This window comes from Lithobates pipiens, unplaced genomic scaffold (genome assembly GCF_037356315.1).
Source record: "Lithobates pipiens isolate NorthernLeopardFrog02 unplaced genomic scaffold, aLitPip1_a1.2 Scaffold_1, whole genome shotgun sequence".
Classification (NCBI taxonomy): Eukaryota; Metazoa; Chordata; class Amphibia; order Anura; family Ranidae; genus Lithobates; species Lithobates pipiens.
The window spans coordinates 178,146,503-178,171,138 of record NW_027507685.1 but is presented as its reverse complement, the minus strand read 5'-3'; the positions used below and the strand labels follow the sequence as shown (position 1 = coordinate 178,171,138).

General features: G+C 49.4%; 1 long non-coding RNA gene across 1 annotated transcript; it reads right to left on the bottom strand.

Annotated features, from left to right (window-relative positions):
* Positions 1–271: 271 nt before the first annotated feature.
* On the bottom strand, positions 272–23,392 carry LOC143979754 (uncharacterized). The gene is made up of 2 exons (XR_013274079.1): positions 23,244–23,392; positions 272–899 (listed from the first exon to the last, which is right to left on the bottom strand). It is a non-coding gene; the product is annotated as an uncharacterized LOC143979754 (long non-coding RNA).
* Between the last annotated feature and the right edge of the window lie 1,244 nt (positions 23,393–24,636).

The following is a 24,636-nucleotide window of genomic DNA, read 5'->3' as shown; positions in this document are numbered from 1 at the left end:
GTCCACAAATGGGCTCCTTAGATTGCACTGATTTCTGCCTTCAGCTCCTCCCCCCTCTAGCACTTTTCCTTCTTAATCGTCCCCTTCAGACCTTTTCCAAATTAACCCCTTGTTGACTCTCTTTTTTACTCTTAGTGACCACTGATTTTGGGACTTTTTCATTTCAATTTTCCACCAGCACTAAGGAATATACAGTATATTTTTTTTCTTCTGCTGATGAATTCTTCCAACCACTGAACCCTAATATTGAAGAATACAAAACAGAGAAGGGTTATAGAGGAAAACGAAAATGCTGTTTTTATTTCTGTAGATTATGTGATATTAAAAGGAAATCAACTTCCATGATAAACCCTCCCCGGCCTTATTGTCCCAGAGACTGTGACACCATAGGAAATAGGGGAAAAAGACCACATACAGTACAAGCTTATTGTGGCATATAGGCAATTTATAACCAAGTAGTAAAGCGAGGAGCTACTTCAGGAAATCTTCTAACATCTTCCTACTTTCACAAAATGAATGGGCTTAGATGTCTTGCAGGTTAAACATATGGAACTGTTCTTTTCCAGTTCAGCATAATGACAATGTCTATCTCTTTCTGTGCATGTGATGAGGCTGAATGGACCGGTACCAGTGACATTCTTCATAGGTTTGATACGGCTGCAGATCTTCTTGATTTTTTCGGTCTTTGAAAAGATGAAGGTATTGCAGAACTTGCAGGCTCCATTTTTAATATATATTGGATTATACATGGCCCTATTGCAGCTGAAGCCAGAACGATTAGCAATATGCTTCTCCTTAAACTTCTCCCAGTTCTGACCTCTGTCTGAATGGGGGAGGCTGAGAAAAATTCCACATACCAGCAGAAATGTTGTTGCTGAAGACATCTTGTCAAAGATGGGCTGCAAAAACATATGTAAAATAAATTGAAATCTAATTCTGGAAAACATTGTTTCCCCTATTAATATGGTGCTGTCATTATAACACAGCTCTTTAGACCCCTTTCACACTTTTACCCCCCCTGCTAGTGGCCCGAAAAGGGGTTAAATCCACCTGCAAACTGAGTTTTGCCAGCGGTATCGCAACGCTGCCCAATTGATTTCAATGGGGAGCAGAGGTAGAGGAGCAGTGAGTTCACTGCCCCTTCAACGCTCCTTCATCGCACCAAAGAAGCTGCTGGCAGGACTTTTTCTGATGCCCTGCCAGTGCACTACTCCAGGTTGAAAGGAGTGCATGGAGCAGCTGTTTTAGGGCATTTTGCAGACGCTATTTTTAACGCTATATCGCCTGCAAATGCTCCATTGTGAAAGGGGTCTTAAGGGTGCAATAACATAAATTTTCATTATGTCACATGTTAATCGTTAATTGTTAACCGTTTCTATAAGTCAGCCCATTAGGCTGGGTTTACACTGCAGCACACTCATCCACATTCACTGTTTCAGGTCCAATTACAGCCCGAGTTTTTGGCTGAATTCTGAGCTGAAATGGACCAAAACGCACACAAGACTCCTGTGCAATTTGCCGCTGAGGAGATGTGTGAATCGGCTCCATAGAAAGCCAGTCACAATCTCCTGCTATGCGAATTGGATGCAGTGAAATCCACATCCAATTTGCAACAGTGTGAACCCAGCCTTACTTTTTAGTGGCTAACCATCCACAGCATGAACATCAGGCATGAATAATTTTCTGTACTGCAGTTTGCCACAACACATTGCAGAGCAATATTGTGTGCTACAGTGTGCTATAGCACACAGCGTTAAGTAACATTGAAAATGAATGGAACTGCAACACACTAATGCATGTATAGTGCATTGTGGTAAAGTGTGCATTACCACAATACATAGTTGTTAATGGTCCTAAAGCAAACTGCCCATTTAGGCAGAATTAAGCCTCTTATACACAATCCAACTTTATGGCCATAATTGTCTGATAGACATGTTGTGTCGGATAATCCGACTGTGTGTATGCTCCATCAGACAATTGTTGGCTGAATTAACAACAACAAAAGTTGGCTGTCCATGCTCACCAATTGTTGGGCAATAAATCTGTTATGTCGGTTTATCCGATCGTGTGTACACAATTACATCCAACTAAAATCCAAAGTACAAGTATGCATGCTCCGAACCAGCACTAAAGATCAGACAACAATAACAGCAGTTGCCCAAAGGGTGGCGATAAAGAGCTGAAAAACCACGTGGTTTGGTGAATGTTGGCTGAAACGGAAAAAATGGACAATAAAACCACGGAAAAGTTAGATGGAAGTCTGATCGTGTGTATGAGACTTTACAGGTTTGATTTAAACTCCCACCCTCAGCTGCATATATGTACCTTTTCCTACTCAGTGCTGGGAGTTGAAAGTAATGCTTGACACATACTGGTATGGAAGTTCATGTGACTTACTAATTTTGCTAAGCTTCCATTTTCATAGTCTTAAAGTGGTTGTAAACCCTTACAATCCACTTGTTACTACAGGTAAGCCTATAATACTTATTTTATTTAATGCACTTGTATAGCACCATCAATTTACACAGCACTTTACATATTCATTCACATCAGTCCCTGTCCTCAAGGAGCTTACAAACTAAGGTCCCTAACACACATACTAGGGTTAATTTAGACAGGATCCAATTAACCTACCAGCATGTCTTTAGAGTGTGGGAGGAAACTGGAGCACCCAGAGTAGGGATGAGCTTCGTGTTCGAGTCGAACGCATGTTCGACTCGAACATCGGTCGTTCGTGCGTTCGCCGAATTCCGAACGTTTGGGCCGTTCGCGGCAAAATTCGTGTGGCCCACAATGCACTGCGATGGCGCAATGCATTGCTGTCTCACGATTGGCCAAGCATGCACTGTGACCCCGCATGCTTGGCCAATCGCAGCGCCAGTAGCGGGAAGAGCAATGGTTGGTCACAGGCATCCTGCCTGTGGCCAATCATAGCTCAGACAGTGTAGTGCACGCCCCACACTATATAAAGCTGCCTTTCAGGCGGCCTCGTGTAGTGTTTGTTAGCATCTGAAGCAGTGGGTGTTCTGTGTACCTTCAACACAGTTACACACCAATCGTTTTTGGCTGATTTACTATTTTGCTCTTGTGTAGTGGTTACTGTCTGTGCCCTGACCGCAGTATACACCACTATATTCACCTCACCTATATAGCTAGTGATCTAGCTTTAATAATAGAGCTTGCAGTCAGTAGTGTTAGTGCGTGCTGTCTGCGTGCTCTGTACCCAGTACATACCACTATATACACCTACATAGCTGTTCTCTATTTGAGCCCGATTGTCATTTGCTGGAGTTATTGGAAGTTGTGTGTGCCTCCAGCACAGCACAGTATACAGCTGTATATGCCCCTTTAACTCTGCTGTTTTCTTGTTATTGTCTGCGTGCCCTGACCGCAGTATACACCGTGATATTCACCTCACCTATATAGCTAGTGGTCCATCTTTAACAATAGAGCTTGCAGTCAGCAGTGTCACTCAGGAGATAGTGCGTGCTGTGTGCCTGCTCTGTACCCAGTACATACCGCTATTATCCACCTACATAGCTGTTCTCTATTTGGGCCCGATTGACATCTGCTGGAGTTATTGGAAGTTGTGTGTGCCTCCAGCACAGCACAGTATACAGCTGTATATACCCCTTTAACTCTGCTGTTTTCTTGTTATTGTCTGCGTGCCCTGACCGCAGTATACACCGTGATATTCACCTCACCTATATAGCTAGTGGTCCATCTTTAACAATAGAGCTTGCAGTCAGCAGTGTCACTCAGGAGATAGTGCGTGCTGTGTGCCTGCTCTGTACCCAGTACATACCGCTATTATCCACCTACATAGCTGTTCTCTATTTGGGCCCGATTGGCATCTGCTGGAGTTATTGGAAGTTGTGTGTGCTTCCAGCACAGCACAGTATACATCTGTATATACCCCTTTAACTCTGCTGTTCTATAAAAAAGGCATCTGCAGGAGTTAGTGGGTGTTGTGTGCCTCCAGCACAATATAAACTACCCAACTACTGTTTTACCCAACTCCCTTCAGGCCATTACCATGTCTGGAAGGCCAGCAAGGAGAGGCAGACAGACGCGAGCCGATAAAAGAGGGCAAGCAGGCTCTGTGTCTAGAGACAACAGTGCTGGTCGGGGACGCGGTGCATTGTCATCAGCACGTGGCCATGGGACATGCTTGTCCTTCTTTTCTGCAGCTGGACATGTTGAACCGCAACATGCCAACGACTTGGTAGAGTGGATGACCAAGCCCTCTTCATCCTCCTCATCCTCTCTCACCCAGTCTCAGGGTAGTAGAAAAGCAGCTGCCAACACATCGTCGTCCCTCCTCTCAATGTCATCATCAGTGACTCCTTCCCTAGACCCACCACGTCCTCCTGAGGAGTCTCCTGAACTCTTTGAGCACAGTGTTGGGTACATGCTCCAGGAGGATGCCCAGTGTTTGGTGGGCTCTGATGATGACACTCAGCTAGAGGAAGGCAGTAGCGTGAGCACAGAGAGAGGGGATGCTCAAGAAGGACAGCAATCTGGCAGTAATGTTCCACAAGCTGCAGCATACTGCCAGGTTTGCTACAGCGATGAAGAGGGAGGGGATGATGAGGGCACTGACTCCACGTGGGTGCCTGGAAGGAGGGAGGAGGAGGAGGAGGAGGAGGAGGAGGCACATGTCCAACGAGGCAGGATGCCCTCCGGGGGCCAGCTTAGGGGCAGCACACCGACTGAATCACACCGCAGAGCTCCGCCTGCGCAGAGCGCTTCCTCTGCGCAGAGCGCTTCCTCTGCGCGTTATTCTAAAAGTTCTTTGGTGTGGGCCTTTTTTGAGACGAGTGCATCAGATCGCACCGCTGCTATTTGCAACATATGTCTCAAGCGTATCTCACGTGGCCAAAACATCAGCCGCTTGGGCACCACATGCTTGACCAGACATATGTTGACCTGCCATGCAGCTCGTTGGCAAGCATACCTCAAAGACCCACACCAAAGAACAAAGCGGACCTCTCCTTGCTCCTCATCAGCTGGCATCTCCAACCCCACTAGACCTTCAGTCCTCTCTGAAACCTGCTCTGAGAGGAATGAAGGTGTAGAATTAGGTGTGTCACAGCCAAGTGCTTCCGGGAACTCTGCTAGTGGTACATCCACGTCCGATTATAGCAGACAAATGTCCCTGCCCCAGCTGCTGGACCGGCGGAAGAAATTTACTCCCAGCCATCCACATGCCCAGCGGTTGAATGCTAGCTTGGCTAAATTGCTAGCACTTCAACTGCTGCCTTTTCAGTTGGTAGATTCGGCCCCCTTCCGTGAGTTTGTACAATGTGCGGTTCCTCAGTGGCAGGTCCCCAAACGCCACTTTTTCTCACGGAAGGCAATTCCGGCTCTCTACCGGCATGTGGAAGGCAATGTCCTTGCCTCGCTGGACAGGGCGGTCAGCGGTAAGGTGCATATTACCGCTGACTCATGGTCCAGCAGGCATGGACAGGGACGTTACCTGTCTTTCACGGCCCATTGGGTCACTCTTCTGGCTGCTGGGAAGGATGCAGGACAAGGTGCAGTAGTATTGGAGGTTGTTCCGCCACCACGCCTCCAAAATGCTACTATTGGTTGTGACACACCTCTCTCCTCCACCCCCTCCTCTTCTTCTTCCTCCACGGCCTCTTCCAGTGCTCTGTCCTCAGAACCAGCGGTGCTCCGTAGGCGTTGCAGGGGCTATGCAAGTACGCAGGCAAAACGATGCCATGCCGTGCTTGCGCTGGTTTGTTTGGGGGACAGGAGCCACACTGGGGCGGATGTTTTGTCAGCTCTGCAGGGGCAGGCCGAGAGGTGGTTGACGCCACGCCAGCTTAAGCCAGGAATGGTGGTTTGCGACAATGGCACCAACCTCCTCTCCGCCCTCCGACAGGGACAACTGACCCATGTGCCCTGTGTAGCTCACGTCCTTAACCTGGTGGTGCAGCGGTTCTTGGGCAGGTACCCCGGCTTACAGGATGTCCTGAAACAGGCCAGGAGAGTCTGTGTGCATTTCCGCCGATCATTTAATGCCTGTGCTCGGCTGGCTGAGCTCCAAAAGGAGTTGAACCTGCCCAAGAACCGCCTTATATGTGACATGCCCACCAGATGGAACTCAACATTGGCCATGCTGCAGCGGCTGCACACGCAGCAGAGGGCCATCAATGAGTACCTGTGCGACTACGGCACCAGGACAGGGTCAGGAGAGCTTGGTTTTTTCTCACCACGCCAGTGGGGCATGATCAGGGATGCATGCACTGTCCTGTCACCGTTTGAGGAGGCCACAAGGATGGTGAGCAGTGACAGTGCATGCATCAGTGACACTATACCTCTTGTCCACCTCTTGGAGCATACGCTGCGTGGAATAATGGACAGGGCACTTGAGGCAGAACAGAGGCAGGAAGAGGAGGACTTCCTTGCCTCTCAAGGCCCCCTTTATCCAGACAGTGTTCCTGCTGTGCCACCCATCACACAGGAAGAGGGTGAGGAGGAGGAAGAGGAGGAGGAGGATGATTGTGTCAGCATGGAGGTGGAGGCTGGCACTCAGCATCAGCAGCAGCAGTCTTATAGGGATGATTTACAGTCCCAAGAAACACGTGGACTTGTACGTGGCTGGGAGGAGGTAGCTGCGGATCATGTTGTCCTTAGTGACCCAGAGGACTCCGGACCGAATGCCTCAGCTAACCTACGCTGCATGGCCTCCCTGATCCTGCAAAGCCTGCGGAAGGATCCTCGTATTCTTCGGATCAAGGAGAGGGACCATTACTGGCTGGCCACTCTCCTTGATCCACGGTACAAGGGTAAGGTTGCCGACCTTATCTTGCCATCGCAGAGGGAGCAGAGGATGAGACATCTCCGGGAGGCCTTGCAGAAAGCTCTGTGCAACGCGTTCCCAGAGACTGGGAGGTCACAAACTCCTGGTCCTGGACAACGTGTTGCTGAGGCATCAGTCAGAAGGAGCGGTGGAGAAGGTGGCCGTCTGACTGATGCGTTCAGACAATTTTTTAGTCCGCAGCCCCAAGGTATGATTGGTTCCAGCACCCATCGCCAGCGTCTAATTTACATGGTGCAGGAATACCTAGGGGCAAGGTCAGACTTGGACACCTTTCCCACTGAAAATCCTCTGGCTTACTGGGTCTTGAGGATGGATCACTGGCCAGAGCTTGCACAGTATGCAATTGAGCTCCTGGCCTGTCCTGCATCCAGCGTTCTTTCGGAACGCACCTTCAGTGCTGCTGGTGGCTTCGTTACCGATCACAGGGTGCGCCTGTCCACCGAATCAGTTGATCGACTGACCTTCATCAAGATGAATCAGTCTTGGATCACCCACAGCTACCAAGCACCTGAAGCTGATGTAACCGAATAATTTTTTTTGAAATACCACATCCCTTCAAGACTGCCTATGCTGATGCTGAGTGACTGTCCTGTTATGTTGATTGTCTATCCTCTTCCTCCTCCGCTGATATGTTGGAAGAACATTTTTGGTTCTGGGTGATGCCAGCAGCCCAATTTTTCTGCCCCTGTTTAACAGGGGTGTTTAAGTACAATTTTTGATGCAATGCTTTGCAGCAGGGCTAATTCCTGCAAAAAAACTAGAGTGTATGGCAGAGGTTGCAGTGTGATGGCACCAGTGCCTAAGGCCCAATTTTTCTGCCCCTGTTTAACAGGGGCGTTTAAGTACAATTTTTGATGCAATGCTTTGCAGCAGGGCTAATTCCTGCAATAAAACTAGAGTGTATGGCAGAGGTTGCAGTGTGATGGCACCAGTGCCTAAGGCCCAATTTTTCTGCCCCTGTTTAACAGGGGCGTTTAAGTACAATTTTTGATGCAATGCTTTGCAGCAGGGCTAATTCCTGCAATAAAACTAGAGTGTATGGCAGAGGTTGCAGTGTGATGGCACCAGTGCCTAAGGCCCAATTTTTCTGCCCCTGTTTAACAGGGGCGTTTAAGTACAATTTTTGATGCAATGCTTTGCAGCAGGGCTAATTCCTGCAAAAAAACTAGAGTGTATGGCAGAGGTTGCAGTGTGATGGCACCAGTGCCTAAGGCCCAATTTTTCTGCCCCTGTTTAACAGGGGCGTTTAAGTACAATTTTTGATGCAATGCTTTGCAGCAGGGCTAATTCCTGCAATAAAACTAGAGTGTATGGCAGAGGTTGCAGTGTGATGGCACCAGTGCCTAAGGCCCAATTTTTCTGCCCCTGTTTAACAGGGACATGTAATTACAATTCTTGATATAATATTTCACAGGAGGGCCCCTTCCTGTGCCCACCCAGAGTAACTGTGAGGACTTATAGTGTTGTGGCACCAGCACCACAACCACCAAAGGTAAATTTTTCTACCACTGTTCAACAATGGCATGTAATTACAATTCTTGATATAATCGTTCACAGCAGGGCGCTCCAGCGGCCACCAAGAGTCACTTTGAGGGCTTACAATGTTGTTGCAAAACCAACACCTTGTTCCGCCATTTCTGCAGAGCATATAGGGCAGGCCCCTACTTTCAAACATCCAATTTACAAACATCTCCTACTTGCAAACGGAAGGAGACAACAGCAAGTGAGATGAAAAAAGATGGACGACAAAACAAATTATACAGGGGTGATAACCCTTCCCTATGTTTTCCAAAAAGCTTAAAGATATTTTTTTTGACTGGAGCTACACTTTAAAAATGTACCGCTTGAAAATGACAAACAGATTCAACTTAACACAACAAACCTACACAGTCCCTGTCTTGTTTGCACCGCCTGTATACTGCTGTTCTGAGTATATAGGGCCTGGGGGCCACACGCATTTCCTTTTTTTAATATGGGTACGGGGTTCCCCTTAATATGCGTACAAGACCCAAATAGGCTGGTAATGGGCAGGGAGGGCTACCCATGCCATTTTTCTGAATGATTTTCAACCATATTACAGGAACCAGATATAACATTAAAACCGCAAGCAGTTTTAAATGGTGTTATTTCCGTTTAATGTCATTTTGTGCAGGGACTGTTCTAAACACGGGAAACACGTGGCACTTCACAGGCATACTATAGACACCCCCCAGGCACCATATTTAAAGGAATATTTCACTTTTTTTTTTTCACTTTAATCGTCATTAAAATCAGTGCTCCCGCCAAAACGGTAGTTTTTAAAACTTTTTTTTGCAGTGACCCATGTCCCCTGAGGCAGGAGGCAGATCGCTAAAACCCTTTTTAGCACACTATCTTGCATATTAGCCGTTAAAATTAGCACTTTCCAATTCGAACGTTCGAGTCCCATAGACTTCAATGGGGTTCTAACGTTCGTGCCGAACGCGGGGGTCGTTCGCAAGTTCTGGTGCGAACCGAACCGGGGGGTGTTCGGCTCATCCCTAACCCAGAGGAAGCCCACGCACATGGGCGTCCGCAGCAGGGGGCAGGGGGGGTCAAGTGCCCCCCCCGGAATCCCCAAGGTGTTGCCGCCACCGCCATGCTGCATTATTTTTTACTCAGTCCGCTGGCAGCTGCATCCTCCGCTCTCTCCTCCTCGCCTCGTTGTGTTCGGCGGCCACTCTTTAACACAGTTCCACCCCCCCAGACCAGCTCGTGTGATAGTAGAGAGAATCAGCGTTCCGCCTATCACATGAGTCGGTCTGGGGGGGCGGGACTGTGTTAAAGAGCGGCTGCCGAACACAGCCATCCAGCGCTGTGATTCAGAGGAATAGATGCCCATCTGTGCCACAGTGCCTGGATAGGAGGATCGAGGGAGGCTCTCCTCCACCACCACACTCTCCTGCCCCCCCCCCAGTGTTCTTCTCCACCACCGCACTCTCCTGCCCCCCCCCCCCAGTGCTCTTCTCCACCACCACACTCTCCTGCCCCCCCCAGTGCTCTTCTCCACCACCGCACTCTCCTGCCCCCCCGTGCTCTCCTCCACCACCACACTCTCCTGCCCCCCCAGTGCTCTTCTCCACCACCGCACTCTCCTGCCCCCCCAGTGCTCTTCTCCACCACCGCACTCTCCTGCCACCCCCTGCTCTCCTCCACCACCGCACTCTCCTGCCCCCCCCGATCTCCTCCACCACCACACTCTCCTGCCCCCCCAGTGCTCTTCTCCATCACCACACTCTCCTGCCCACCCAGTGCTCTCCTCCACCACCACAATTTCCTGCCCCCCCTGCTCTCCTCCACCACCACACTCTCATGCCCCCCCAGTGCTCTCCTCCACCACCACACTCTCCTGCCCCCCCCAGTGCTCTTCTCCACCACCGCACTCTCCTGCCCCCCCAGTGCTCTTCTCCACCACTGCACTCTCCTGCCCCCCCTGCTCTCCTCCACCACTGCACTCTCCTGCCCCCCCTGATCTCCTCCACCACCACACTCTCCTGCCCCCCCAGTGCTCTTCTCCATCACCGCACTCTCCTGCCCCCCCTGCTCTCCTCCACCACCACACTTTCCTGCCCCCTCCGCTCTCCTCCACCACCACACTCTCCTGCCCCCCCCCCAGTGCTCTCCTCCACCACCACACCACTCTCTTGCCCCCCCCAGTGCTCTTCTCCACCACCGCACTCTCCTGCCCCCCCAGTGCTCTTCTCCACCACCGCACTCTCCTGCCCCCCTGCTCTCCTCCACCACCGCACTCTCCTGCCCCTCCTGCTCTCCTCCACCACCACACTCTCCTGCCCCCCCTGCTCTCTTCCACCACCACACTCTCCTGCCCCCCCGTGCTCTCCTCCCCCACCACACTCTACTGCCCCACGTGCTCTCCTCCACCACCACACTCTCCTTCCCCCCGTGCTCTTCTCCACCACCACATTCTCCTGCCCCTCCAGTGCTCTCTTCCACCACAGCACTCTCCTGCCCCACCAGTGCTCTCCTCCACCACCGCACTCTCCTGCCCCCCCCAGTGCTCTCCTCCACCACCACACTCTCCTGCCCCCCGTGCTCTCCTCCACCACCGCACTCTCCTGCCCTCCCAGTGCTCTCCTCCACCACCGAACTCTCCTGCCCCCCCAGTGCTCTCCTCCACCACTGCACTCTCCTGCCCCCCCGGTGCTCTCCTCCACCACCACACTCTCCTGCCCCCCCAGTGGTCTCCATCACCACCACACTCTCCTGCCCCCCATGCTTTACTCCACCACCGCACTCTCCTGCCCGCCCCCCGTGCTCTCCTCCACCACCACACTCTCCTGCCGCCCCCAGTTGTCTCCTCCACCACCACACTCTCCTGCCCCCCCCCCAGTGGTCTCCTCCACCACCACACTCTTGCCCCCCCTCTAGTGCTCTCCTCCACCACCACACTCTCCTGCCCCCCCCCAGTGGTCTCCTCCACCACCACACTCTCCTGCCACCCCCCCAGTGCTCTTCTCCACCACCACACCCTCCTGCCCCCTCCCCCACAGTGCTCTCCTCCACCATCACACTCTTCTGCCCCCCTCAGTGCTCTCCTCCACCACCACACTCTCCTGCCTCCCCAGTGCTCTCCTCCACCACCACACTCTCCTGCTACCCCCTCCAGTGCTCTCCTCCACCACCACACTCTCCTGCCCCCTCCCCCACAGTGCTCTCATCCACCACCACACTCTCCTGCCCCCCCAGTGCTCTCCTCCACCACCACACTCTCCTGCCCCCCCAGTGCTCTCTTCCACCACCACACTCTCCTGCCCCCTGTGCTCTCCTCCATCACCGCACTCTCCTGCCCCCCCCAGTGGTCTCCTCCACCACCACACTCTCCTGCCCCCCCCCCAGTGGTCTCCTCCACCACCACACTCTCCTGCCCCCCCCCGTGCTCTCCTCCACCACCGCACTCTCCTGCCCCCCCAGTGGTCTCCTCCACCACCACACTCTCCTGCCCCCCCAGTGGTCTCCTCCACCACCACACTCTCCTGCCACCCCCCCAGTGCTCTTCTCCACCACCACACCCTCCTGCCCCCTCCCCCACAGTGCTCTCCTCCACCACCACACTCTTCTGCCCCCCTCAGTGCTCTCCTCCACCACCACCACACTCTCCTGCCCCCCCAGTGCTCTCCTCCACCACCACACTCTCCTGCCCCCCCAGTGCTCTCCTCCACCACCACACTCTCCTGCCCCCCCCCCCCAGTGCTCACCTCCACCACCGCACTCTCCTGCCCCCCCCAGTGCTCTCCTCCACCACCACACTCTCCTGTCCCCCCCATGCTCTCCTCCACCGCCACACTCTCCTGCCCCCCCAGTGCTCTCCTTCACCACCACACTTTCCTGCCACCCCCCCCACAGTGCTCTCCTCCACCACCACACTCTCCTGCCCCCCCAGTGCTCTCCTCAGCCACCACACTCTCCTGCCCCTCCCCCCAGTGCTCTCCTCCACCACCGCGCTCTCCTCCACGCCACACTCTCCTGCCCCGCCAGTGCTCTCCTCCACCACCACACTCTCCTGCCCCCCCCAGTGCTCTCCTCCACCACCACACTCTCCTGCCACCCCCTCCAGTGCTCTTCTCCACCACCACACTCTCCTGCCCCCTCCCCCACAGTGCTCTCCTTCACCACCACACTCTCCTGCCCCCCCCCCAGTGCTCTCCTCCACCACCACACTCTCCTGCCCCCCCAGTGCTCACCTCCACCACCGCACTCTCCTGCCCCCTAGTGCTCTCCTCCACCACCACACTCTCCTGCCCCCCCCGTGCTCTCCTCCACCACCACACTCTCCTGCCCCCCAATGCTCTCCTCCACCACCACACTCTCCTGCCCCCCCATGCTCTCCTCCACCGCCACACTCTCCTGCCCCCCCCAGTGGTCTCCTCCACCACCACACTTTCCTGCCACCCCCCCCACAGTGCTCTCCTCCACCACCACACTCTCCTGCCCCCCCAGTGCTCTCCTCAGCCACCACACTCTCCTGCCCCCCCCCCCAGTGCTCTCCTCCACCACCGCGCTCTCCTCCACGCCACACTCTCCTGCCCCACTAGTGCTCTCCTCCACCACCACACTCTCCTGCCCCCCCCAGTGCTCTCCTCCACCGCCACACTCTCCTGCCCCCCCAGTGGTCTCCATCACCACCACACTCTCCTGCCACCCCCTCCAGTGCTCTCCTCCACCGCCACACTCTCCTGCCCCCCCCAGTGGTCTCCATCACCACCACACTCTCATGCCACCCCCTCCAGTGCTCTCCTCCACCAACACACTCTCCTGCCCCCCCGTGCTCTCCTCCACCACCACACTCTCCTGCCCCCCCCCCCGTTTTCTCCTCCCCTGTTCTTGCTGCTCTCCAGCTCTCCCCATCCATCCCAGTGCTTTCTCCCCCAGTGTTCTCCCCCCTGTTCCCCCCCCCCCCCAGTGCTCTCCCCCGTTCCCCCACCCAGTGCTCCCCCCTGTTCCCTCCCCAGTGCTCTCCCCCCGTTCCCTACTCAGTGCTCTCCCCCCTGTTCCCCCCAGTGCTCTCCACTCCGCCCAGTGCTCCCCCCCTGTTCTCCCCCCCCCCCCCACAGTGCTCTCCACTCCCCCCAGTCCTTTCCCCTACGTGCTCTCCCCCCGTTCTCCTCCCCAGTGCTCTTCCTCCTGTTCTCCCCCCAGTGCTCTCCCCCCCGTTCTTCCCCCCCCCCAGTGCTCTCCACTCCCTCCAGTGCTCTCCCCCCCAGTGCCCTCCACTCCCCCCAGTGCTTTCTCCCCCCAGTGCTCTCCTCTCTCCCCCTGTTCTTTCTCCCCAGTGCTCTCCCCTCAGTGCTCTCCACTCCCCCCAGTGCTCTCCCCCCTGTTCTTCCCCCCCCCAGTGCTCTACAGCTCTCCCCATCACTCTCCAGCCCCCACCCCAGTGCTCTCCAGCCCCCCATTCTCCCCACCCCTGTTCTTTCTGCCCCCCTGGTGCTCTCAAGCTCCCCCCAGTGCTCTCTACCCTCTGTGCTCTCCACCCCTGTTCTTTTTGGCTCCCCCCCCAGCACTCTCCACTCCCCACCCCTGTACTCTCCACTTCCCCTGCATTTTGCCCCCACCCATGTGCTCTCCACCCCCATAGTGCTCTCCAGTCCCCTGTGTTTTCCACCCCTGTTCTTTCTGGCCCCCACTGGTGCTCTCAAGCTCCCCCCCATTGCTCTCCACTCCCTCTGCTCTTTGTACCCCCCCAGTACTCTCCAGCTCCTGTGTTCTCCACCCCTGTTTTTCTGCCCCCCCAGTGCTCTTCACCACCCCACACTCTTAGCCCCCCCAGTGCTCTCAGCCTACCGTGCTCTCTACCCCTGTTCTTGTTCGCCCCACAGCGCTCTCTGCTCCCCACCCCTGTGATTTCTACTCCCCCTCGCTCTTTGCCTCCACCCATGTGTTCTCCAACCCCGCCAGTACTCTTTGCTCCCCCTTCTCTCCAACTCCCACTCAGTGCTCTCCACTACCCCAGGACCAGACGGCAGGCTGACTGGGGCCGGAAAATGAGGACGGCTGAAGGTGCAGGTGGCCAGGGACCACTCCATCTCACAGCAGACAGATCCTCTGGAAGGAGCACCGTCACCATCCAAAACGAGAACAGACCCTGCCTGCTGCTGGCCGTCATGGATATCCTGCTGGCATGCAAGGTACTGTACCGAGCATCAACAACACACCTTCCCACAGACAGGGACTGCAGACTGGGACATGGGGCACAGGAGGGGCTGCAATGATGGGCACAGTGAGACTGCATTCGCGGCACAGTAAAGCTGCATTTGATGGGCACAGTGAGGCTGCATATGATGGGCACAGTGAGGCTGCATTTGATGGACACAGTGAGGCTGCATTTGATGGGCACAGTGTGGCTGCATTTGGTGGGCACAGTGAGGCTGCATTTGGTGGGCACAGTGAGGCTGCATTTGGTGGGCACAGTGAGGCTGCATTGGTGGACACAGTGAAGCTGAATTTGATGGGCACTGGTGAGGCTGCATTGAGCTCTTGCATCAAGTCTGCAGTCTCTGTCCATCTCCTGTAGCATGTCTGCAGTCTCTGAGGGAGTCTGGAGAGGAGTCAAGAGTGGGAGCACCACGGGGATGGGGGTCATGGGAGAAGTCAGACTTGTATGGACTGTGGACAGGAGACTATAGGATAAAACCTCCAAGCTGGAGCCGACTGACTGAGCCCTGCACAGTGCACCTGAGAGGAGGTAAGTAAAAGCACCGCCAGGCCAGTCTGGGGTCACTGATGTAAGGGGGGAGTGAATACGATAATGTAAGGAGCACTGATATAAAGGGTTTCCTCCTTATATTAGTAACCCCCCCTTACTTTAGAGTATTCTTTCTGCAGAAGGTGGTCCCCCCCCACGTTCTGAGTTTCTGGGGTCCCCCTTGATGATTGATCACTTACCACTATTATCTGGAATTTGAATATATATATATATATAAAGCCCTATGTGATTTCATATCTATATCTAATACTCTCTTCATCAAATGTGCTTTAAAATGTATGGTTTTTCCCTTTCATGAACAAGAAAATAATGACGTTATGCTGTTGGGCTGGTATAATAATGCTGTGAGGCTGGTATGAAATTTTTTCCAGGGCTGGTTTTTGAAAGCATGGGCGTCCGCAAGGTTACTCAGGTAGCTGGGTACCATGCCCATATATCCTAGAGAATGTACATCTTTTTACATTGCAATAAATCTGTTGTTGCCATATTTTTATCTTGATGAAAACAGCCTATACAGTGACAGTATGAGATCAAAATATGGCCACAACAGATGTATTGCAATGTAAAAAGATGTACATTCTCTAGGCTATATGGGCATGGAACACAGCTGCCAGAGTAACTTCCAATACAAAGTGAAGATGAATTATCTGTTATATAACACATATGTATTACCAGTGGAATGATTTTCATGAGATTGTCGAAAAGGGGTGGAGCATGAGTGGCCTTGAAATGATGCCCCCCCTTGGAAAAAGTTCTGCGGACACCCATGCCCACGCAGGCACAGAGAGAACATGCAAACTCCAGGCAGATAGTGTCTTGGTCAGGATTTGAACCAGCAACCCTTCTTGCTGTGAGGAGAAAGTGCTAACTGCTACACCACTGTGCTGCCAATAATAAGGTTTGCCTGTATCTACCATGGATATCTCCTAAATCTACACAGTTTAGGAGATATCCCCTGTATCAGCATCTGCCGACGTCATCGGCACATGCGCACTGAAGCAACGGCTCCTTTGTGTCGTTACCGGCAGCTTCCGCACGCATGCATGTCATCGTGGCTCCGGCCAATCACAGCACCGGAGCCCGCAATACCTGGAAATAACTCTGGGAGCGATGTCGCGCTCAGAGCAGTGTATGGGAACCTCTGCAGGGGCTTTAATCCAAGGTGAGTATTTCATAATGAGCCAGTATGCTATGCATACTAGCACATTATGCCTTTATCTTGCAGGGGTTTTATTTTTGTGTTTACAACCACTTTAAGACTGGTACACATGTGCCACATATTGGACGGTAGTGGTCGGTTTAATAGAAACCGTCTGACATTCGACCCAAATATATATCCGCCTGTCTGACAGAAGGGCCAGCTTCTGTCAAATAGGCATGCTGGAAAACCAGAATCCGATCCGCGCTGGCAACCAATGGCTTCCAGGGCTGGCCGTTCTGTTCTAGAGGGGGTCAGAACACAATAGCTCAGTGGGGGGATCACTGTACTAACATTGGATATTCTATATATATTCTATACAGTCATGCAATCCTTATGCATCGTATACACGATCCGATAATCGTACAACTTATCGTTTGCATTTTGTTACATAATACTAATATTAAATAAAGCAGTGCAGAATGTGCTCTACGAAATATAATTTTTTTGTCGTACAATACTGGAAAACCTTGCATAGCTACATATCGGAAATGATGTCAAATACGTGTGGCCCCTTTGTCTGCCACTCCTTTTGGCTATTTCCGTTCATATTGTTCTCCCATCTCCTTCTGGGTTATTTTCGTGTTTCCAATAATGCGTGGCGTTTGTCTATCGATTTTTAGTGGACGCATACTGTACTGATTAAACAATTGTCATTCACTGGGCTATCATCCTCGCAAAGTTTTCGTGTTTGTCCCTTCGGATTTTGTTGGGTGGACTGTTGTGATCGGCTGTTGAAATCTGTGTACTAATGATCAGACTGTTGTGTGATCAATCCAAAAGTGATTTTTATCATCCGATTATCTGGTCACATGTACAAGGTATTAGAGTGTCCAATCGTGGATAGACACTAATAGTGAACTTGTATAAACACTGAATGTACGGCAGAACTTGTGACGTCATCACGCATTACCAGGAAGTACACCAGTATCCAGCAGGGCTGAGGACTTGCTGACGTTCCTGTGATCCCAGTGGCTTTATCCCTTATGTGGTAAACCTATCACCTCCATTCAGCAGGGCTAGTGCATTGTTACATGTGAGTGAAGCACTTTTATCGCAAAAAAATTGTGGTTTTATCAGTCATGTCAGTTTTCTTTATACCTGTATGTCACCAATGCCTATGAGGGATTACGTTTAAGACAATTGGAGTCTTTCCTTTTTAGCTCAAAGACCACCGGATTTATACCCCTAAGGGGAAGGTACAACTAGGTCCATTGGGGACCATTCTGGGAGGTGAGCGCATTGTGTGACTGGTGGAGGGCACAGTCGATGTTTATACAAGTTCACTATCAGTGTCTATCCACGATTGGACACCCTAAGAATTGCACGATTGTACAGAACATACACATTATTTATGGACTGAAAGTTATGATTTTTTGCAACAACTAACTTTATGGACTTTTTTTTTTTTTTGGCTGCTTTAGCACTTATTGCAGACTCCATGTGGGGTCATTTTTATCACTGTTAATTATTTAGTCACTTTGTATGTGGGTTATTGTTTGATGAGGTAGTGCTTCCCTTTGTATTGTAATAGTGTGCACTAGGTTTTACATCCACTTACTTGTTTGTAGCTTTGTACAATGTCTAAATATCAATGATCAGTCCAATAGACTCCAGAGCTGAACCCACTGCTCTCAGTAATCAGCACTTACAGTGCCTTGAAAAAGTATTCATACTCCTTGAAATTTTCCACATTTTGTCATGTTGCAACCAAAAACATAAATGTATTTTATTGGGATTTTATGTGACAGACCAGCACAAAGTGGCACATAATTGTGAAGCGGAAGGAAAATGATAAATGGCTTTCAAGATATTTTTCCAAATAAATATGTGAAAAGTGTGGCCTGCATTTGTATTCAGAGTCCCCTTTATTCTGATACCCCTTAGACCCCTTTCACACTGGGGCAGTTTTCAGGCACTTTAGTTCTAGAAATAGCCTCTGCTAAGCGCCTGAAAACCACTTCCTATTCATTCTATTGTGACTTTTCACACTCGGGCTGTGCGCTTGCAGGACGTTACCAAAAGTCCTGCAAGCAGCAACTATATTCAGCGATCCTAAAATGCCCTGCCCATTGGAATCAAAAGGCAGCACTTTCAAAGAGCCTGAAAAGCACTTTCAAACAGGAGTTTTTAAAATTCTTTTTTTTTTAATATATTTTTTTATTTTAAAGTTTAATACAATACATTTCATGAATAGTTATACAAATATCAATCTTTTAAGACGTATATAACTTGAACTGCTATATTTATCATTCCATTTATCTATAACTTAACATAACCCTCACCCTCCCTAACCCCCAAAAAAAACAAAACAAAAAAACAAACCCCCACCATCTCCCCTTCTCTCACTCCACACCTTCTCAGTCCTCATTACCCTCTAGCATTAAACAGTATCTCTCCATTTTCATAAATGTAAACCATTGCTGCCATGTCTTCTGATATTTTCCCCTAGTTTCCTTCATCGTGTGTATTGACTCTTCTATTAATCTTATCTGCTCAATCCTCCTAACCCATTCCTTTACTGTTGGAACCTGTTGGGTTTTCCAATGGCATGGGATCAAAGCTTTGGCTGCATTCAGCAAGTATGGGGTTAGTGTTCGTTTATATTGTGCAACCCCCTTCTCTGTATCGTGGAACAGACATGTCCATGGGAGTTTTTCAATCCTATCCCCAGTTATCACAAATATTATTTCTATTATTTTATCCCAATAAGTAGTTATTTTAGGGCAGTCCCACCAAAGATGTTTGAAAGTCCCCAATGCCGTGCAACCCCTCCAGCAGTTGGACGGGCCATCTCCTCTAGTTTTCTGTACCCTTTGGGGAGTCATATACCACCTTGCTAATATCTTGTAGGACATTTCTATCGTTTGTACGTCTTTTGATAATAGATATGTCATTTTGATTATTTTGTCCCTGTGATCGTCGTTTCTTATTGGGCCTAACTCCCTTTCCCATTTCTCAAGATAAACCGGGTACCCATAATCCGCCTCCCGTCTTAGTATTTTATATATTTTGGATATCCTTCTCTCTAAGCTCTGTGGTGATCTTAGCAATTTCTCTAAAGGTCTGAGCTGTGTTATGCCTCGTAGTGGCTGTGGTAAACCTTGTGTAAAATGTAAGATTTGCATGTGTCTCCATTTATCTAGTGGTTTGTGCCCCTATTCCTGTAAAATCTCCCTATAAGTGCATATGTTATTCCCCTTCATCACATCTTGCAGTATTATTTCCTCTCTCTTTGCCCACCTGCTGAAATATAAGCGCTCATCCTTCCCGGGTGGAAAATAGTTTGTGTCTAAAAGAGACATTAGTGGAGAATTGTAGCTCCACGTATGTCTCTTATTTATTTTATCCCAAATTTTTAATGTGTTTATTGTTAAAGTGCTCGTGCTTACTCCTAAGTCTCGAAACTGGGGTGGTATCCATATCATCTTACCTGTGTCTGTCCTACTCAGTGTCATTTCTAACTCCACCCAGCTCTTCTCTTTCTTATTGTGGAGCCAGTCCGCTAATCTAGAGATTGCTATTGCTTCATAATATTTTTTAAATTCTGGCAGTGCTACTCCTCCCCTATCTTTATCTTTCACCAAAGTGCTATAGGCAATACGTGTATTTTTGCACCCCCAGATAAACCTCACTACCACAGATTTTAATTTACTGAAATAACTCTGGGGGAGGGGTACTGGTACCATCTGAAATGTATAGATTGCCATTGGCAATATAAACATTTTAATTGCATTTATCTTGCCAAACCATGTAAGTGTTTTGTATTGTATACTGTTCAGCTGGTCTTTGATTTTATTGAGAAGGGGCATATAGTTAGCTTCGTACAGATTGGTCGTTTGAGCTGTCAATTTTATGCCCAAATAACTCAACTCTCTTTTACACCACTTTAACGGCAGATGGGCTGTAATGGCTCTCTGTTCTACTTCTGTTAAATTCAGATTCAAGATCTCTGACTTAGACATATTTATTTTAAAATTCGATAATCACCCATACTGCTCTAATTCCTTGAGGAATGTCGGGATAGTTGTTCTTGGGCGGGTTATGTAAAGTAATACATCATCTGCGTATGCAGACGCTTTGTATTCTTTCTCTCCCACTCGAATGCCCTGAATGTCCGGATTCCTCCGAATTGCCACCAGGAGGGGCTCCAAAGTAATTACAAACAGGAGTGGTGAGAGTGGGCATCCCTGCCTTGTCCCGTTGAATAATTCCAGGGGGCGAGACAGGGAGCCATTAACTCTGATTCTTGCCATCGGGTGAGTATATAGCGACCTGATCCATCCCATCATCTTCTCCCCTAACCCCAGGTGCTTCAATGTCTCATACATAAACTCCCAATCCACTCTATCAAAAGCCTTTTTGGCGTCTACCGACATAAGTACTGTCTGAATACCCATCCTGGTGGCTTCCTGGATCAAGAATATAGACTTCAGGGCATTATCTCTCCCCTCCTGTCCATGGGCAAACCCAACCTGGTCTATATGTAGCCATTTCGGTAGAAGTAATTTCAGTCTGTCTGCTAATACTTTTGCAAAGATCTTTATATCAGTGTTTAGTAACGAGATAGGGCGATAGCTCTCCTGAGCTGCTGGATCTTTACCCTCTTTCAATAATAAGGTAATATGGGTGAGAAGAGCCTCCTCACGGAAGCTCTCCCCGACTCCCACTGCATTAAAATATTCACAAAGCTTAGGGGCTAGATACTCCTGGAACTTTTTATAGTACAAAATAGAGTATCCGTCGGGACCCGGACTTCCCCCCAGGGCTATACTCTTGATTACTCTTGTAAGTTCTTCTATTGATATGGGGGCCTCCAGTGCCTCCATCTCCTCCTTTTCCCCCCTGGGGAAGTCCAGGTTCCGGAGGTACCTCCCTATTATTTCTCTCTTTTTTACTCTATCTCCATTTCTGGGGTTTATGTTATAGAGGGTGCTATAATAAGCGCAAACATTTTCTGAGATTTCCGGAGTGGCGAATCGCATCTCCCCCCATCTATCCCTTATCATCGGGATGTAAGTCCTGTTTTTATGTTCCTTCACTCTTCTTGCCATCCATTTGCCTGGCTTATTTCCCCACTGATATCTATCCTTATTTATTTTATGAAATGCTGACTTCATTTTTTGTTCTAAGCATTCCTCTAGCTCTCTTTTTTTTTCTATCAACTCCTGTCTTTCCCGGAGCCCCTTAGGTCTAGTTTTTTGCTCTAATTCATGAATCTCCCTGTAAAGCTGAGCCTTCTTTTTCCCCCTCTCCTTATTTTTCCCAGCTCCGATCCCAATCAGGGTCCCCCTTATGACTGCTTTGTGTGTTTCCCAGAGTATAGCTTTGGGGGTTTCTGGCCTATCATTTAAATCAAAAAAGGTCTTCAGCTCCTGCTCTATCTTACTGCACACTTCCTGATCTTGGATGAGCAAGTCATTCAACTTCCACATTCTCCCAATCTCCTTATCTCCTTGCACCTCTAACTGTATTTCCACTGGGGCATGATCTGACAGGGTTATGGGCTTAATTTCTGCCTTTTTGAGGTTTGTCACTAATTGATGCTCTATTACTACGTAGTCCAATCTGGCAAAAGAGTCATGGGTAGCAGAGAAATGGGTGTAATCCCGTTCTTTTAAATGACTTATCCTCCATGCGTCTTGTAACTGCCAGTTGGACAGTGCTCTTTTGACTGCTCTTTGTCTCTGATCAGACACCCGGGTTTCTCCCCCCGAAGTGTCTAATCCTGAGTCAAAAGACCAGTTCAAGTCTCCTGCGACAATCAATTTACCGGCCTTGAAATCCTCTAGTCTTTTTAATACTTTCTTTAGAAACTTATCCGGTTTCCTATTTGGTGCATATACATTTACTATCGTGCACTTCATGTCAAACAGTTTGCCTTTTATAAACAAGTACCTTCCCTCTGGGTCAGCCAGGCGTTCCTCTACTTCAAACCTAGATGTCTTATTAAAGCCAATTGCCACTCCTCTAGAGTGTGCTGATAGCGTGTCCCCATAAAACCACATTGGAAAATGGGATGAGTTTAGTTTAATCCCTGACACATGGGTGATATATGTCTCCTGTAGACATACTACGTTCGCTCCCCAAGTTTGGAGTTCATTACTAATTTTGTGTCTTTTTTCCTTTGTATTTAAACCCTGAACATTGTACGTGATCACATTAATCGCAACCATGTATCTTTATACACAAAGTTCCCTGGTCTGCATGTACTGACCCAGAGGACTCCTAACCATAAGATATGTAGTGAGTGAGAGAAGGGGAGAGGGAAAAAAAAAGGAAACCCCCCCAACCAACGGAATGAAATCTCCCGCACGCATGCGCGGGAGTGACAATATCGCGGCTCCGGCCACTCACAGCGCCGGAGCCGCGATACCCGGAAGAAACGCCGAGGGAGCATGTCAGCTCCCTCGGCGTGGATCGGGCCAGATGTCGGGGCCTCGTTCGAAGGTAAGTATTTCATAATGAGCTAGTATGCGGTACATACTAGCTCATTATGCCTTTTCCTTTGCAGGTTTAAAAAAATAAATAAAATTTGCGGGTTTACTACCGCTTTAAATCCACAAGGACTTTTTTTTGCCATTCCGATTCCTTTATATTGGCTTTTAAAATGTACAAATGCAGCAATTTAGAATTTAGATGAAAGGTTTAGCACTGGGAGACACTTTTTGAAAGATAAAAATAGCGTTTTATATACTATATAGATCAGACCAAAATGAGGGACAAATAAGGGGGAAAGAGGGACAGAGGGACATTGCTTCAAATCAGGGGCAGTCCCTCGAAATCAGGGACAGTTGGGAGCTATGTAAACAGGGAGCTGACCTAGCAAGCAGTAGAGCTAAACCAGGTAGCTGTGTATTAGCAAATGTGTGTGTATCACAATGACTAACCTTAATTACAAATCCTATAGCAGAGAAAATAGTAAAAATGTATTATGCTGGAGTTCCACTTCAAAGTGTGGGACTACTTACCTCTATTGTAATGTCCTGTATCCTGTAAAGCAGTGACAGATATGCAGTGAAGTTCTGTAATGGAATACAAAAATATCAAAATGATTAACAGACTGGAGTAGCAAAAGTGCGCAAAAGCCTGGATCTCTCCACTGTCTACAGCCCTCCTACCAGTGATGTAGATAGATATATTGAGCTGTCTTCGCGTTATTGACACTAGATTAAAAGAAAAAAAAAAAACTAAAAAGGAAACCACACGTTCAAAGCATTTGTGGTTACTGGACACTTTTTTTTTTATCTCCACTGTGCCTAGCACCTTGTGGTCAACATGTCTACTTTGCTATTTTCATTGATTCAATACTCTAGGTGTCTAACGTTTATATCTTTCACATCTACTTAAAAAAACTAATTTCCAATGCTAAAAAACACCACTTTATTGTGAAGCACCCTTACATCTGGAAATTTTATAACCAACTAAAGTAGCCGATATGGATGGTGCAAGCTGCTTGAGCACCATCCGTATTAGCCACATGAGTTGGGAGTTGGTTACAAGATTCCCAGATGTAAGTGTGCTCCACCATAAAGTGTTGCTTTTTTTATCCTTTACTAATCTGGCACCCTACTTTTCCTCCTTTGCATGCCCATGAGGGATTCCACCATGGTCTGCCTGCAAGGATCTGGAGGATTATGTGCATCTACTTAAATATTTTTCCATCTGCCATAGTCTTTGCGGACTGTCCCTTTCTTGTGTTTTACAGCGCTGATTGTCCTCCTTTGCTATAAAAGTCTTTGTTAAATTCCCAGTGCTGTCTACCTGGAAAACAAATGCTCACATTTCTCTATGCTCCTTTTTTTGCAAAGTTTAGACCAATGCTGACTGCTTGCTAGATTGTAAAAATTTAGGCTACAATGCTCAGAAGTCTCATGGGGGTCACCTGAGGAAACCTTGTCAGGTCTCCAAAGATTTAAAACCACCAGATCCCTGCAACAGGAGACACCTTTCCAGAAGCCAGTCTCCTATCGCTTCTCTTTTCTGGTTCTGCGGCATCCAAAAGTTTCTTCAACAATAGACACTACCAGTAGGGATGAGCTTCGTGTTCAAGTCAAACATACGTTCGGCTCGAACATCGGCTGTTCGCCCATTACGTTATGGGCCGTTCGTGCCAAATTCGTGTGGCGTTCACGGCCCACAATGCACTGCGCCATCGCAGTGCATTGCTGGCTCATGATTGGCCAAGCATACACTGTGACCCTGCATGCTTGGCCAATCACAGCGCCGGCAGCGAGGAGAGCCATGATTGGCCACAGGCAGGATGCCTGTGGCCAATCATAGCTCAGGTTGTGTAGTACACACCCCACACTATATGTGTGGGGCCAGCGCGGCGACCTTGTGTAGTGTGTTGGCGTCTGTAGG